Genomic DNA, 16,678 nt, shown 5'->3' on the forward strand with positions numbered 1-16,678 from the left:
GCTTTACCAGGCCAACAGACATCCTACTCCTATTCGTCATCAGTCGACCCGCTCGTGACCTACCCCTTGTGGCGCATCCACCAAAGTTATGCACACTAAACATAATGCATGCACACTGAACTGGATGAGCCATGAATACCCTTTGCGTGGCTTTTAATTCTTATGCTACTAATGGCGTGCCTGGTTTGGCGCGAGTATGAACGGCCCTTTTTATGCTCACATGCCAGCTTATAAGCTGAGAAAAGCCGGAATCTATATTACCAAAGTGTATTTCTGACGATCGCACCCAACATGAAACCACCACTCCTGCTTAGTACCAGTGCACACCCGCACCCATAGCTGGATTGTCCCGTGTAGCGCGCCCAACAAAACAGCTTCATTTATTGAAGCATCTTTCTCATCTCTCATTTCATATCCTTTTCTCCCAGAGGCAATAAACATCGCTTGAGAAAAAAACAGCGTCGTCCGGCATACTTCCCAACACGCTCTAGTGTCTAGCGGGGTCTGTGCGCTGATGCCTCTCACCCGCATTGAAAGACAGCAGCCAGATTTGCTCTACCTAATAGAGCACCCAGAACTAGTCCACCCTAAGCTACACAGCGATGCGCAGCCAGAATTTAGAAACTCGCTCTAGCAACGTTACCCACCGCGGTGGCTCAGTGGTTAGGGCGCTCGTCTACTGATCCGAAGCACCCGTGTTCAAACCCGACTGCTGCGGCAGCGTTTCGATGGAGGCGAAACGCTAAGGCGACCGTGTGCTGTGCGATGTCAGTGCACGTTAAAGATCCCAGGTGGTCGAAATTATTCCGGAGCCCTCCACTACGGCACCTCTTTCTTCCATTCTTCTCTCAGTCCCTCCTTTATCTTCCCTTACGGCGCGGTTCAGGTGTCCGCCATTTCCTTTCCCCAAGAACCAATTTTCATTTTTACCAATTTTTCTAGCGACGTGATTCAGCCTTTCTCGAATTCTTGCACTAACACTTTTCAGAAGAAAAAAACACAGAGGAGACCCTACTGCTAGAAACAAGCGTCAGGCCACCCTCACACCTATACTCGGCTGCGTAAGATCTCCATCCCCATCCCCTTCCATGCCATGCCCCTCTTCCGGCCTCTTCAGCGAGTGCTACAGCCACCACCTTCGTCGAGTTGAGGAGCGCACAGACCTGAACCGGCGGGGTGCTCGTGCACGTAGACGAGGTCGCCAATCTCATTTCCGCCGCGGCCCTTGAAGTTCTCGCTAGACTGCCATGTAGCGCGTCGAACGGAAGGGCGTCATCCGGGGAGTGTGCGTGCGCTCTTGAACGCGGGCAGCCATCTTGTTCTTTTACTTCTTCTGTTAAGCAGGCTGTCCCGCTGGCTGTAGTGGCTAGCCGTCCGTGCACTCATTTCCCTCACCCGACGCAGTGACGAAACCGGGCTAAGATTACGTCCTGCCCCTTCGCTCGCTTCCCCCGCTACTCGCGCTCAGGAAGCGCACAAAACGGAAGGAGTGAGAAGACAGCCCTTTCAGACTCTTTGACCGCGCGCAGAGCGTTGCAGAAAGGGCGAAGTTCTTCTCAAAAGAAGTGCGTATTGTGTGAATGTCCCCGAAACAGAAAAAGGCGCAACCAACGCAAGGACTGGCTGCTGGCAGAGGAGACGGGCGTTAAGTGCAGTGCTTGAGACGACTTCGAGAGATGAGCGCATCTCCCAGTTGTATCGATGAGACTGCGCTAAAACGACACGCGTGATTGTGAAGGTCAGGGGATAGAGAGCAAATAATGTGCTGTGTTTGCCTTTATTTTTCGTCTATTGCAGAAATTTTTTTTAGCAACAGTAGGAACTCTCCCGGCTAAACGGCGGCACCGTCTGTCAGCGTCGAAGTGCTAGGACGTCACTAAAAGCTAATAAAGATGATGATGACAAGTTAAATGGCTCAAAAGGACTAATGTGTTTTTGGTATTTTTGGTATACTAAAACTCGTTCTTCCAAGCGTTCGTCAAGCAGAGCACAAGGCCAGATTAGAGTTTGTACCCATCGGAAAGCCGGCGGAACGGCATTAGAGATCGAATCTCTCACTTTCCCCCCGAATACGATCGGTATAAGCTGAAAGCCGTAATTTCGTGGTTTTCGGGGCAGGCTACGGGGGCTATGGCAAAAGGAAAAGTGAATCCCAGCCACAACAGTAAAGCTGAAAAACGCAATACCCTGCTGGTTAGCGCCCATGGATGGCATTCCTGAAACCATGTCATCAGCCTTCGCAGTCTGGAGTCAGGGCATGCATGTCAGAGCAGCAGTATAGTACCGAGCTGCGTTGACATGTCGGCTACAATGGAATGCAAAAAAAAATTATACGGCTTCCATATTATAGTGGTAGAAGTACAGTTTCGCTATGCAGTTGCTCTTCATTGCTGTTTTCATTGTTCACAGGCTGCGCTTTCTTGTACAGTACCGGAATAAAATTGCTTTCTAATCTTCTCGCCTGCCTCAACACGCATGACAAATGCGAAAGCGACAGGTTCTCTTCTTACCGCCGGCACAAAAAATAAAAATGTACGCCGTTGAGAGCCGGAGCGCGAATCGGTCTTGAGATTCCTTTGGTGGCTTCTAGTCACGCCGGGCACCAGCTGTGGGTAATCTGGAACCAGAAGCGAGTTTCCTCGGCGGGTGAGGGGGGGGGGGGAGGGGGGGGGGGGCGCGCAAAGGGAGGCATGGCCGTAAATGATTATCCTCCGCGAACAAAGAGAGAGAGAGAGAGAAGAAAGAGGAGAAGAGGTGCGCGATCGATCGGGATGCAGCGGCGTCTCCCTTTGCGATCCTGACCGCGCTATCCAGGTAAACAAACGGAATCCTGCGACCTCATCTCAATTGCCTTCTTGGGAAGCTTCTGCTAGGGCTGTAAGCTCTGAATACGAAGGCACGCAGCCGTGGCTTCAGCGCAACCACAAGCCACTCCCCGATAGCGGCCCCCTGCGGCGCTGTCAGCGGTTGCGCCACCATTAAGTTGAACGTCCCTGCCCTTAGGTGCTCTAAACCCGCTCGGGTGGGAGGCATCCAATTGAAAAACAGAAAAAGGTTATACCGAGGCAGAGGGAGAGGTTATTCTCCGCTGGCATAATCCCTTGCCAGATTGAATGCCGATGATAAAAGGCAAAGTGGCGGCTTCGCTCAGCGCTCCGCTGAGCGCTGTGGAGTGGAGGGGATTTGGGGAGCCTCAGCTGCTTCTTACTGCTTTAGCATGCACGAAATACCAAGAGCGCAAAATGGAAACGAGCTGTTTTCGCGGCCTCTGTGCTCGCAGAGAAAGCGATAAAAGAAAACTGCGACTGATTTCCAAGGTTTTATAGCAGATTTCCTCAAGGTCCCTGATTCGCAGAGAAATTTAGATTGAGTGTTGTTTTCATACCATTTCATTCTCATTTCACCGTTGCGTCTAGTGCTGAGAAAGCCCTAAGAAATCCTATATTCGCCAATAACAGCAGCCCTGATAACGTGAAAGGATAGGGAGAGGATTCGTTCAAAGCAAATGCAGACAGACCATAACCAGAACCAGCCTGGTCGTCCTAAATCAGGCCAAGACGCCAATGTGAAATTTTCAGACACTAAGAGGTAGGCTTAGATATGTCATTCCCATTTACGTAAATTGAGATTCTTTTTTATCTAAGGGTAAAACACCGGGAACTTGGTCTGTGACCAGATGTTTCCGGGTCCCCAAGATCACATCAACCTTACCGTTGTATTGCGCCATCAAGCACCCGCCATATTTTTTAATGAACTTCAAACAATGTAGCAGGGCTATTGTTCCAGCCTTCCGAGCGGATCACTATCACGTGCGTGAATAAGTATCCCAAAGGAGTTGCATGTGCTAACTGGAACCTCCACCCTGCCATGTATACTAGCGTTACTCCAAGTTGGTATTTTCCTGCTCTGTCACTGATGCAGCCTCGGACAAACTTGAGAGTGCTGCATTATAAAAGGAGCACCAACGAAGTGTCGCGAACCATCCAGGTCGTGAAAGCGCTCCTAAGATGGCAACGGCCATCACGCCACACGTTCAGCCAATCACATCAAAACAAAATGAGAAAGTACCGACCATCGCCTTTTGGGGGAGCGCTAGGCGTTTAGTACAGCGCCTGCCTCCTTTGTCGCGAAAGTTCAGGACTTTTCGCTGGAATGCTAAGAAGCCTTCGACGTTCTCGAGGAAATGAGACGTAATTCCGAAAAAGGAATATGTTGCCCAGCACCAGCGCTGGGAAGCAAATGAACGGGCCCTTCAACACGCTTCATACGGTGCCGCGAATTCCATCGCCCTGTGCAAGAGAGGGAGATCCAAACGTGTTTAACCGAAGCCCTCCGCACGTCAAGTACCGATTGTTCCCCTTCGCGCAGTCTAGATTCCAGAAACAGCTATTCCAGGGCTGCAAAGAAATGAAAACTTCTTTATAACCGACGAATACTGAGAGTGTAAAACTCTATAACGTCACAAAAACTCGAGCGCCGTCGTCGAAAATTCGAATAGATCGTTATCGACCTACCGGCGTCTGAAATTCCAGTCGCTTCGCAACACCGCTCTTTATGCTTTGCTTCCTAACTTTTTTTTTGCCGCTGGATTCTTTACTTTCTGATTCCTTCCACTGCCTTTCCCTGGTAATGGTCTGGGGCCCGCTAAGTGAAAAAGTGTACTTCAAGAATCCTTTTCCGGCTACGCAATGACGAAGAAAGTTCAAATGGTCTTCGCTGTCCTTTTTTTTTTTTTGATCGCGGGCGAAAACTTTTCCTCCAGCCATGTCCAGGAAGGAGAACCACATCTGTTGTAGAAGGCAAATGTGAGAAGTGTAGGTGTCTCACTCACGCGAACAACCATAGTGTCCCAACTTACAAAGGAAAGAGGTGATGTCCATTTACAGCAAGACTTGAGGCCGCAAGGGCTTGTGCACCCTTTGCCTATGCTTTATTTATGTTCTGTTGCTTATACTGTGTTGAACAACACCAGAGCCTACTTTTGGTTCTGACCTCTATTGTTTCCACAATTTATTCGTCTCGTGTTCAAGTGTTAATTCAACATTGCTTACTGTATTCCTAATATTTGCTATCGTGCTGCTGCTTCCTTCGAAAAATCAGCTCCCCCTTCCCTTCCCCAGCCTTCCTACATGAAATGCCCAGTCATTGACATTTAATGTAAAAATAAAAAACAAAACTAATATTATTAATTTATCATCACGTTCTGAGGCGCGTTGTAATTAACTAGTGCCGACTGCTTTCAGTGACCACGCGTTATTTTTCTCCGAAATCTCAGTGTTAGGACGCTTTTTCATATGTCACCGCCTTCGGAATACGGCTGCCATAGCCTGAAATTCAAACCGCGAGTTCAGGATTGGCAAAAGAGTGCTCTAGCCCCCAAGTCCGCGAGGTCTTCGTCATGTGTTCGAGTGAAGCCAGATGGCGGCACATTGCAATGGTGGCTTAGTGACGCATCCGCTAGTGATGCAAGAGAAGATTTCGCTGAAGCTAACCTGTGAAACAAACCTCTTTCGTGACTCGGAGTCAGCAAGTAGCCTAGACATACTTGTGCGCTTCTATCGAAGTCACTTGATGCTGATATTAAAATAAAAGATAGCGCTAGCTTTCGCCTATATTTACTTCCTCCATAGGCCTGTCAGGACCAATAGACTTCTGGTCACCAACGCGTAACGTCCGCTTTGCCTATCTGTGCCTGGGACTGTTGGAGACTAAGGGCGCGAATTTTTTTTGACCAGCCAAAAGCAGTGCGCAGATGAAGTGTCTTGACCACAGTGACAGCGACAATGTAGAAGTTGTCTATGATGACGCAATGCGGCGTAGCGTCAGGAGTACGGCACGCGATGCGCTGCATCAACTGATATTCCAGGACTTCAGCTTGCAGAGACGAGTGGCACACCCTCGTTCTGTGCCCACTATCGTTATAATAGACGAGACAATTAACGTCGCACATGAGTGATGACGTTGCATGTACAAACGCACAAACAGTGCGCGGACAATGTACGGATCACGAAAGAAGCGCCACTGCACAAAATTTGCCAAATGTGCTTCACCAGCTTCCAACCGTACTTGATACGGCTCCATAAAGTCACGCACAATTTCGGTGTACATAATTTTTGACGGAGCCCATGAGCAGCTGAATACCTTTGGCCCTTGACCAAGTCCACAGCTAACATGGCGTGAAATGTTTTTCTTGGCGCTATCATAGGGAAATGATCTTGTCTCCTCTGTGTTCAGAAGGCAATGCATCGCACAACGCTGCCACGGCAGCGACCTGACAATGCATGGCTGCTGCCGCAAACTGGAGACACAGGTATGCATTCAGACGAGTGCAGGTTCTGGCAGTTTTCGGAGAAGTCGATAATGTGGTATTTAGGAGGAAAGCGGAAGTGAACGCCCCATTCACGAATTTACTTCCTCAGCTGCGCAACCACCTTTGGCCGCTCATAGCAGCGTTCATAAAAAAAATAAAGCACATGTAGGCACCGAGATTTAGGAATATTTGCCTCTTGCTATAGCTAAGGACAAAAGTTCACTGGATGTTTACTTTTATGGAAAAAAATTTCAGGAACAGCTGGTGTGGTGCAAAGTACTGGTTCCACTCGGAATGTTTAGCAACTCTGGTTAGGCGTGTAGGATATCCATTGCAGTTATGTCGCTACACTTGCTTGAGCCCTAGTGAATGCTTTTCGCTGAGGGTTTTCAGTAGCCGGGTGCAGTCATGGGGTGGGTGTAGAAGTGGGGAAGGAGTGTTGGGTAGGCGTGCGTCACGAACCACCACGCATCATTATGCATGCAATCGTACGTCAACCACGGCACACACACACGGACGCTCATCCATATAAAACGGGAGTCTGGGGTGGCAGGTGCGGGGAGGGAGAAAGCTCGTACGACGTCGCTAACGATGGCGTTGGCCCACATAAATTCGCCGAACGTGCCATGAAAATCCCACCTTGAACTTCTTGTACATGAGTCACCAGGCGGGAGCTTCCTACAAGTAACGGCTGGCAATCTGTCACATATATTAAGGAGCCTAAATTCAATTTGAAAGGAAAAAGGTGTGACGAAGACGACGCGAATTCACCGAAAAATAAAGAGGAAGAAGAAGCATTCGGTGAGGTGGAGGGAGATGATTGGTGGAGAAGCATTCGGTGAGGTGGAGAGATGATTGGTGGAGAAGAGAAAAAGACGACAAGGTATACGTGGACTAACAGCGAGGCTATAAAAGGGCGAGTGAGAGCGAGGCCCGGGGGGGGGGGGACAGCAGAGAAGCGGAGGCTCCGGCGCGTCAGGGACACTTTGGCTGGAAGAGAGCGACGCCGGCTACTGCTCCGGTGAGCTCGCGTTCTACGACTCCCCATCGTGGACTTGCTGCCGTGCCTGAGCCCGTTCCGGGGAGTCAACAGAGGACGCTACCACCTGCTACGGCCAAGGGTGTCTCCAGCGCTGTTGCCACCCATCCGGGTGGTGCCCCCAACGCCAACATCGGCATCACCTCCACGGGCGCTTGAACCTGGAGCTTGTACGACGCAGCCAGCGACGCCGCCACCAACGCCAACAACACCGGCATCACCACCACGGTCGCTTGGACCGGGAGCTTGTACGACGCCGCCAGCCCAAGCACGCCGAACGCCGCCCCGACGCCGGCTACGGGATCCATACAACGCCGCAGCCGCACCGAACCAACCGTGAGAACGAACGCCGACCGCTAATAGTAGAACGCTAGTGGTAGACGCTGGTAGCAGTGTGCCCGGATCGTGTGTGTTTATAATCTTTGTGTGTTGTGTTAGTTTTGTTAGTTTTGTGCTCGAGTGTGTGTGTCACGTAGAGTGTATTAAATGTGCGTCTGTGTGGGTACACCCGTCGCTTAGTCCATTATTTCGGTCCCAGCGTTCTCCGGAGAGATCCGTGACAAAGATAAGTGACGAGCCGGTGCCAGAATTCATCTCTTTTTTTCTTTTTTCTTTGTCTCTGATCTTTCCGATCTCCCGACGGCAGAAAGGATGGATTTAGCAAGAACGTTAGAACTGGCGCTCAAGCTATGGTTAAGCAAGGAAGAGGCGATGCATCTCTATGAGGAGGAGGGAAAGAGGCAGAGAGAAGAAAGGGCGCAAGCACGCGCAGATGCTCGTGAGGCAGAAGAGCGAGAGGCTAGAAGGATAGAACGGGAGAAGGAGTTTCTTTTGTGGAAACAGGCGCATGTCGCGGGAGGATCTGAGGAGATCACGGATAGTGATCAGCATTCCTTAGCGGGTAGAGAATCTCCTAGACCGGCCAAACCTTAGCGGTTCCGGAAACCGCTAAGCAGTTTTCCTGCAGGCTGACCACCTATTTTGATAGGTGGCTTGATATGTCAAACACAGAAAAGAGTTTTGAAGGTGTGCGTGACAAACTGGTCACAGAGCAATTTTTAGCGTGTTGCAGCTCAAAGCTGGCGCTATTCCTGAAAGAAAGTTGTGTTCGCTGGAAGAGTTCGCCGACACTGCAGACCTGCACCGCAGGTCTGCAGTGCAGTGTCTGCAGTGTCTGCGGTGCGCCGACACTGCAGACACTGAGGCTCAAGGGCTAAGACATTTTAGTAAGGCAAAGGAGGAAACCCAAAAGACCTTAGAGACAGATGCGGCAAAACCAACATCATATGGCGGTGCATCTAAGGCGCCAGTAAGGTGTTTTCTCTGCGGCTAGGTGGGACACCGTGCAGCTGACTGTCGCACTAGTAGTGCTGCCCAAAAACACAGATTGTGTGTCAAGGTTCTAAGAGGAGGGGTCATATTCTGGATGAGTGCCGATACAGAACGCATGACCGAGCTGCATACGTTGTCTACTCTAGGGTAGAACTTTTCACGCCATCCGAAGTTCCACAGCTGAAAGGAGAGCAAACGCCGCTGTAAAATGAGGCAGTGAGTGGAACACCCATGTCGAAAGCAGCAATGCCAGTGGTGGTTGGGCAAATAGGGGACCGTCCTATATTAGTGCTTAGAGACAGCGGAGCCAACACAGTCTTGGTTCGGAGAAGCCTGGTGAAGGACGAGGATCTTACAGGCGAAGCGTCGGTCGTCACTCTGGTAGATAGCACAGTGAGGTACCTTCATGAAACTAGGATTCTAGTGTCCACGCCATATTATACTGGGCAGGTAGTGGCAAAATGCGTAGACCGACCCATCTACGATCACATCTTGGGGAACATTATAGGTGCAAGAGGTGTCGAAGAGCCCGATCCCGAGTGGAGGATGCTTGACGTTGAAGAACATACAAAGGAAGAAAGGCCCGCGACAGCTCAGACGGGTGCAGTCAGCTTCTCGTCGGCAGTGGAGACCAGAGCTTAAGCGACAGCCCAAGCAACGCAGCGTCCGCTCTCCACTCCTGTTACGATGTTCCTGAGCGTAACACCGGGCGAAATTGCAATTAGGCAAAAAGAAGACCCGAGCTTGAAGACCTGCTTCCAAAGAGTCGGGGAAAAGGTGAAAAGAAAAAAGAGTCGGACGTCATTGGAGTATCAATTGGTAAATGGTCTTTTGCACAGGGAATGCATATTTAGTTCAAGAAGGCGGGTCCAACAGCTGGTGTTACTAAGAGATATGCGAGAGACCGTGCTACGCCTAGCACATGACGCCATTATGGCCGGACACCAGGGTGTTCAAAAAACGGTGTCTAGGATCACCGAGGAGTTCTTTTGGCCGGGAGTTCAGAGTGACGTTAAGCGCTTTGCTCGGTCATGTGACATGTGCCAGCGCACAGTTCCGAAGGGAATAGTTGGTCCCGTACCTCTGTGCAAGATGCCAGCCATCGACCTACCGTTTCGGCGAGTGGCGATTGACATTGTGGGGCCAATCTCTCCAGTATCCGCCAAAGGCAATAGATACGTGCTTACTCTGGTTAACCGCCTGTTGTCAGTAAGACAGTTACTGACGACGCCTTACCATCCCATGTGTAATGGGCGTGTAGAGCAGTTCAACGGCACCCTCAAAAACATGATCAAGAAAATGTGCCAGGAGAGACCTACTGATTGAGATAGATATCTCCCAGCTCTTTTCTTCGCTTACCGCGAAGTACCACAAACGAGAATTGGTTTCTCGCCTTTCGAGATGCTATATGGGAGAACCGTCAGAAGTCCACTTGCAATACTCAAGGAGCTGTGGACTAATAAATAGATTGCATCAGATCTCAAGACAACATATACGTACGTTCTTGAGTTCAGGGACAGGTTGAAGGAAACATGCAGGCTTGCACATCAAGGCCCGGAAAAGGCGCGTGAACACCGTAAGGGATATTATGAAAAGAAAGCCATTCACAGGAATCTGGATCCAGGCGACAGGGTTCTCGTCCTGCTACCCACGGACCATAATAAGTTACTGATGCAATGGAAGGGCCCGTATCTTCTGACGCGGAAGAAAAAGCATATGGATTATGAATTATTGATTGATGACACTAAGGAGGTTTTTCATGTAAATATGGTGAATAAGTACGAAGAAAGGGGTCCCGTACGGTACGCCCCCAAGGTAGCATGTTCGGTAGTGGCCGAGGAGACAGATGATGCTGCCGAGGTGCCCAAGTTCAGTGGGAAGAAAAATGCACGAGGGGATGAGGTACTGAAGAAGCCCAATTTTAATGCAGATAGAGGATTACAGCTCTACTCCAAATCAAGGGGGAGACGTTTTGGGATGTGCCAAGCAAAACTGAGGTCATATGTTACAAATTAGACTTTTATAGAGATAGAGCTAACTGGTCAGCTCTAGGTATCTCTGGCATGTATCTTGATGTTGTGTTAATGTATCTCTGGGATTTATCTTGTTGTTGTTGTTGCTGTTGTTGGTGCTATGTGATTATACAAGGGAGTGTGTTGTGGACACGAACATGTTGTGCGGACAGCGGCAGTGGTGTGTTAGTGTTCTGGAAACGCAATTTGGTGTGCTGGGTTAGTGGGGTGCCTTTGGTGTGTGCTGGACCTCTGCAGTGTGGTGTGTGCTGGGTTCAGAATCGCCACAGAAGATAGTCGGTTGGCTGGGTGGCTTGAAGATGATGATGACGTAAGCAGATTTTCATGGAAAAACTCTTGAGAGAGGGGACCCTTGTCACATATATTAAGGAGCCTAATTTAAATTCTAAAGGAAAAGGGTGTGAAGAAGACGCGAATTGACCGAAGAATAAAGAGGAGGAAGAAGAAGCATTCGGTGAGGTGGTGGGAGATGATTGGTGGAGAAGCATTCGGTGAGGTGAAGAGAGATGATTGGTGGAGAAGCATTCGGAGAGGTGGAGAGAGATGATTGGTGGAGAAGAGAAGACGACGACAACGCATACGTGGACTAACACCGAGGCTATAAAAGGGCGAGTGAGATCGAGGCCCGGGGGGGAACAGCTGAGAAGCGGAGGCTCCGGCGGGTCAGGGACACTTTGGCTGGAAGAGAGCGACGCCGGCTACTGCTCCGGTGAGCTCGCGTTCTACGACTCCGCATCGTGGACTTCCTGCCGTGCCTGAGCCCCGTTCCGGGGAGTCAACAGAGGACGCTACCACCTGCTACAGCCAGGGGTGTCTCCAGCGCTGTTCCCACCCATCCGGGTGGTGCCCCCAACGCCAACAACACCGGCATCACCTCCACGGGCGCTTGGACCGGGAGCTTGCACGACGCCGCCAGCAACGCCAGCCCAAGCACGCCGAACGCCGCCTCAACGCCGGCTACGGGATCCACACAAAGCCGCAGCCGCACCGAACCAACCGTGAGCATGAACGCCGACCGCTAATAGTAGAACGCTAGTGGTAGACGCTGGTAGCAGTGTGCCCGGTTCGTGTGTATTTATAGTCTTTATGCGTTGTGTTAGTTTTGTTAGTTTTGTGTTCGAGTGTGGTGTGTGCTGGGTTCAGAATCGCCACAGAAGATAGTCGGTTGGCTGGGTGGCTTGAAGATGAGGATGACGTGAGCAGATTTTGATGGAAAAACTCTTGAGAGAGGGGACCCTTGTCACATATATTAAAGAGCCAAAATAAATTCTAAAGGGAAAGGGAAATTGGTCCATTCTTTCGGTCCGAGTGTTCTCCGGAGAGATCCGCGACTAAGATAAGTGGCGAGCCGGAGCCAGGATCCATTTCCTTTTTATTTTTGCTTTGTCTCGGATCTTTCCGATCTCTCGACGGCAGAAAGGATGGATTTGGCAAGAACGTTCGAACTGGCGCTTAAGCTAGGGTTAAATAAGGAAGAGGCGATGCATCTCTATGAGGAGGAGGGAAAGGGGCAGAGAGAGGAATGGGCGCAAGCACGCGCAGACGCGCGCGAGGCAGAAGAACGAGAAGAGAAAGGTCGTGAAGCAGAAGAGCGCGAGGCGAAAAGAGCTCGCGAGGCAGAAGAGCGAGAAGAGAAGAGCTCGCGAGGCGGAAGAACGAGAAGAGAAGAGAGCTCGGGAGGCAGAAGAACAGGAGAAAAGGAGGAAAGAACGGGAGAAGGAGTTTATTTTGTGGAAACAGGCGCATGTCGCGGGAGGATATGAGGAGATCACGGACAATGATCAGCGTTCCTTAGCGGGTACAGAATCTCCTAGACCGGCCAGAGTTTGTCCAAGAAAGCTGATGGCTCCTTTAGATGACAAGAGAGATGATTTGGATGCATACCTGCAACGATTCGAGAGGATAGCTTTGGGGCAAGGCTGGGAGCGCAGTGAATGGGCCACGGCATTAAGCATATGTTTAGTCGGAGAGGCGTTGAATGTTTTTGGAAGGATGCCTGCTGCTGATTCCATGGACTACGAGAAAGTCAAAAAGGCACTCCTCCAAAGATTCAGGCTTACGGCAAAGGGTTTTCGTGAGAGATTTCGCACCGCGAAACAAGAGGATTAAGAAACCGCTAAGCAGTTTTCCTGCAAGCTGATCAACTATTTTGATAGGTGGCTTGATATGTCTAACACAGAAAAGAGTTTTGAAGGTGTGCGTGACAAGCTGGTCACAGAACAATTTTTAGTGTGTTGCAGCTCAAAGCTAGCGCTATTCCTGAAAGAAAGTTGTGTTCGCTGGAAGAGTTCGCCGACACTGCAGACCAATTCCTCGAGGCTCAAGGGTTAAGACATTTGAGTGAGGCAAAGGAGGAAACCCAAAAGACCTTAGAGACAGTTGAGGCAAAACCAAGATCATATGGCGGTGCATGTAAGGCGCCTGTAAGGTGTTTTCTCTGCGGCAAGGTGGGACACCGTGCAGCTGACCGTCGGACTGGTAGTGCTGCCCAAAAAACATAGGTTGTGTGTCAAGGTTGTAATAGGAGGGGTCATACTCTAGATGAATGCCGATACAGAACGCAGGACCGAGCTGCTGCGTTGTCGACTCTAGGGTAGAACTTGTCACGCCACCTAAAGTTCCGAAGCTAAAAGGAGAGCAAACGCCGCTGGAAAATGAGGCAGTGAGTGGAACACCCAAGTCGAAAGCAGCAATGCCAGTGGTGGTTGGGCAAATAGGGGACCGTCCTATACTAGTGCTTAGAGACAGCGGAGCCAACACAGTGTTGGTTCGGAGAAGCCTGGTGAAAGACGAGGATCGTACAGGGGTAGCGTCGGTCGTCACTCTAGTAGGTAGCACAGTAAGGTACCTTCCTGAAGGAAGGATTCTAGTGTCCACGCCATATTATACTGGGCAGGTAGTGGCAAAATGCGTAGACCAACCCATCTACGATCTCATCTTGGGAAACATTACGGGTGCAAGAAGTGTCGAAGACCCCGATTCCGAGTGGAGGATGCTCGACGCTGAAGAACATCCAAAGGAGGAAATGCCCCCAATTGCTCAGACGGGTGCGGTCAGTTTCTCCTCGGCAGTAGAGACAAGAGCTCAAGCGACAGCCCGAGCAACGCAGCGTTCGCTCTCTACTCCTGTTACGATGTGCCTGAGCGTAACACCGGGCGAATTTTCAATTAGGCAAAAAGAAGACGCGAGCCTGAAGACCTGCTTCGAAAGAGTCGGGGAAACAGTGAAAAGAAAGGAGAGTCGCACGTCCTTCAAATATCAATTGGTAAATGGTCTTCTGCACAGGGAATGCATATTTAGTTCAGGAAGGCGCGTCCAACAGCTGGTGTTACCGAGAGATATGCGAGAGACCGTGTTGCGCTTAGGACATGACGCCATTATGGCCGGACACCTGGGTGTTCAAAAAACGGTGTCTACGATCACCGAGGAGTTAGTTTGGCCGGGTGTTCAGAGTGACGTTAAGCGCTTTTTTCGCTCATGTGACGTGTGCCAGCGCACAGTTCCGAAGAGAAGAGTTGGTCCCGTACCTCTGGGAAAGATGCCAGCCATCGACCTACTGTTTCAGCGAGTGGCGATTGACATTGTGGGGCCAATCTCTCCGGTATCCGCCAAAGGCAATAGATATGTGCTTACTCTGGTTGACGTCGCCACTCGTTATCCTGAGGCTATTCCACTGAGAACTATTGACAGTTTTCAAGTGGCGGAGGGTCTCGTGGAAATGTTTCCGTGTTATGGGTTCCCGAGGGAAGTTTTGAGTGACCGGGCTTGAATTTCACATCGGAACTAATGAATGAGGTTAACCGCCTTTTGGCAATAAGACAGTTACTGACGACGCTTTACCATCCCTTGTGTAATGGGCTTGTAGAGCGGTTCAACGGCACCCTCAAAAACACGATCAAGAAAATGTGCCAGAAGAGACCTACTGATTGGGATAGATATCTCCCAGCTCTTTTGTTCGCTTAGCGCGAGGTACCACAAACGAGAATTGGTTTCTCGCAATTAGAGATGTTATATGTTATATGGGAGAACCGTCAGGAGTCCACTTGCAATACTCAAGGAGCTGTGGGCCAATAAAGAGATTGCATCAGACCTCAAGACAACATTCACGTACGTTCTTGACTTGCTGGACAGGTTAATGGAAACATGCAGGCTTGCACGTCAAGACCTGGAAAAGGCGCGTCAACGCCATAATTGATACTATGAAAAGAGAGCCATTCACAGGAATCTGAATCCGGGCGACAGGGTTCTCGTCCTGCTACCCACGGACCATAATAAGTTACTGATGCAATGGAACGGCCCATACCTTGTGACGCGGAAGAAAAAGGATATGGATTATGAATTACTGACAGATGACACTAGGGAGGTTTTCCATGTAAATATGTTGAAGAAGTACGAAGAAAGGGGTCCCGTACGGTTCACCCCCAAGGTAGCATGCTCGGTAGTGGCCAAGAAGACAATCATGTTGCCGAGGTGCCCACGTGCAGTGGGAAGAAAAACGCACGAGGGGATGAGGTACTGAAGAAGCCCAATTTTAATGCAGACAGAGGATTACAGCTCTACTCCAAATCAAGGGGGAGACGTTTTCGGATGTGCCAAGCAAAACTGAGGTCATATGTTACAAATTTGACTTGTATAGAGATAGAGCTAACTGGTCAGCTCTAGGTATCTCTGGCATATATCTTGTTGTTGTGTTAATGTATCTCTGGGATTTATCTTGTTGTTGTTGTTGCTGTTGTGTGATTATACAAGGGAGTGTGTTGTGGACACGAACATGTGCGGACAGCGGCAGTGGTGTGTTATTGTTCTGGAAACGCAATTTGGTGTGCTGTGTTAGTGGGGTGCGTTTGGTGTGCTGGACCTCTGCGGTGTGGTGTGTGCTGGGTTCAGAATCGCCACAGAAGATAGTCGGTTGGCTGGGTGGCTTGAAGATGAGGATGACGTGAGCAGTTTTTCATGGAAAAACTCTTGAGAGAAGGGACCCTTGTCAAATATATTAAGGAGCCTAAATTAAATTTTAAAGGAAAAGGGTGTGAAGAAGACGACGCGAATTGACCGAAGAATAAAGAGGAGGAGGAAGAAGAAGCATTCGGTGAGGTGGAGGGAGATGATTGGTGGAGAAGCATTCGGAGAGGTGGGGAGAGATGATTGGTGAAGAAGAGAAGACGACGACAAGGCATACGTGGACTAACACCGAGGCTATAAAAGGGCGAATGAGATCGAGGCCCGGGGGGGAACAGCAGAGAAGCGGAGGCTCCGGCGGGTCAGGGACACTTTGGCTGGAAGAGAGCGACGCCGGCTACTGCTCCGGTGAGCTCGCGTTCTACGACTCCCCATCGTGGACTTGCTGCCGTGCCTAAGCACGTTCCGGGGAGTCAACGGAGGACGCTACCACCTGCTACGGCCAGGGGTGTCTCCAGCGCAGTTGCCACCCATCTGGGTGGTGCCCCCAACGCCAACAACACCGGCATCACCTCCACGGGCGCTTGGACCGGGAGCTTGTACGACGCAGCCAGCGACGCCAGCCCAAGCGCGTCGAACGCCGCCAGCGACGCCAGCCCAAGCACGTCGAACGCCGCCTCGACGCCGGATACTGGATCCGAACACCGAACGTTAGTAGTAGACGCTGATAGCAGTTTGCCCGGGTCGTGTGTATTTATAGTATTTGTGTTATGTGTTAGTTTTGTTAGATTTGTGTTCTAGTGTGCGTGTCACGTAGGCTGTATTGTGGTAGTAGTTTTATTAAAAATAATAGTAAAAAGGAAGGAAAAGATTTTTTGCTAGCTCCGGCATCTGCCATCAATACTGAAGCACCTGAGCTGGGGCAGCGGAAATAAAGGATAGCAGGCAGAATGGAGAAATGAAATGAGAGAGGTGAGGGGACAGGAAGAGAGGATAGGGGGAGAAGTAATATGCACAAACTATTTACACAATAACGTAGGCTGTATTAAATGTGCGTTTGTGTGG

Source organism: Amblyomma americanum, chromosome 3 (assembly GCF_052857255.1).
Source record: "Amblyomma americanum isolate KBUSLIRL-KWMA chromosome 3, ASM5285725v1, whole genome shotgun sequence".
NCBI lineage: Eukaryota > Metazoa > Arthropoda > Arachnida > Ixodida > Ixodidae > Amblyomma > Amblyomma americanum.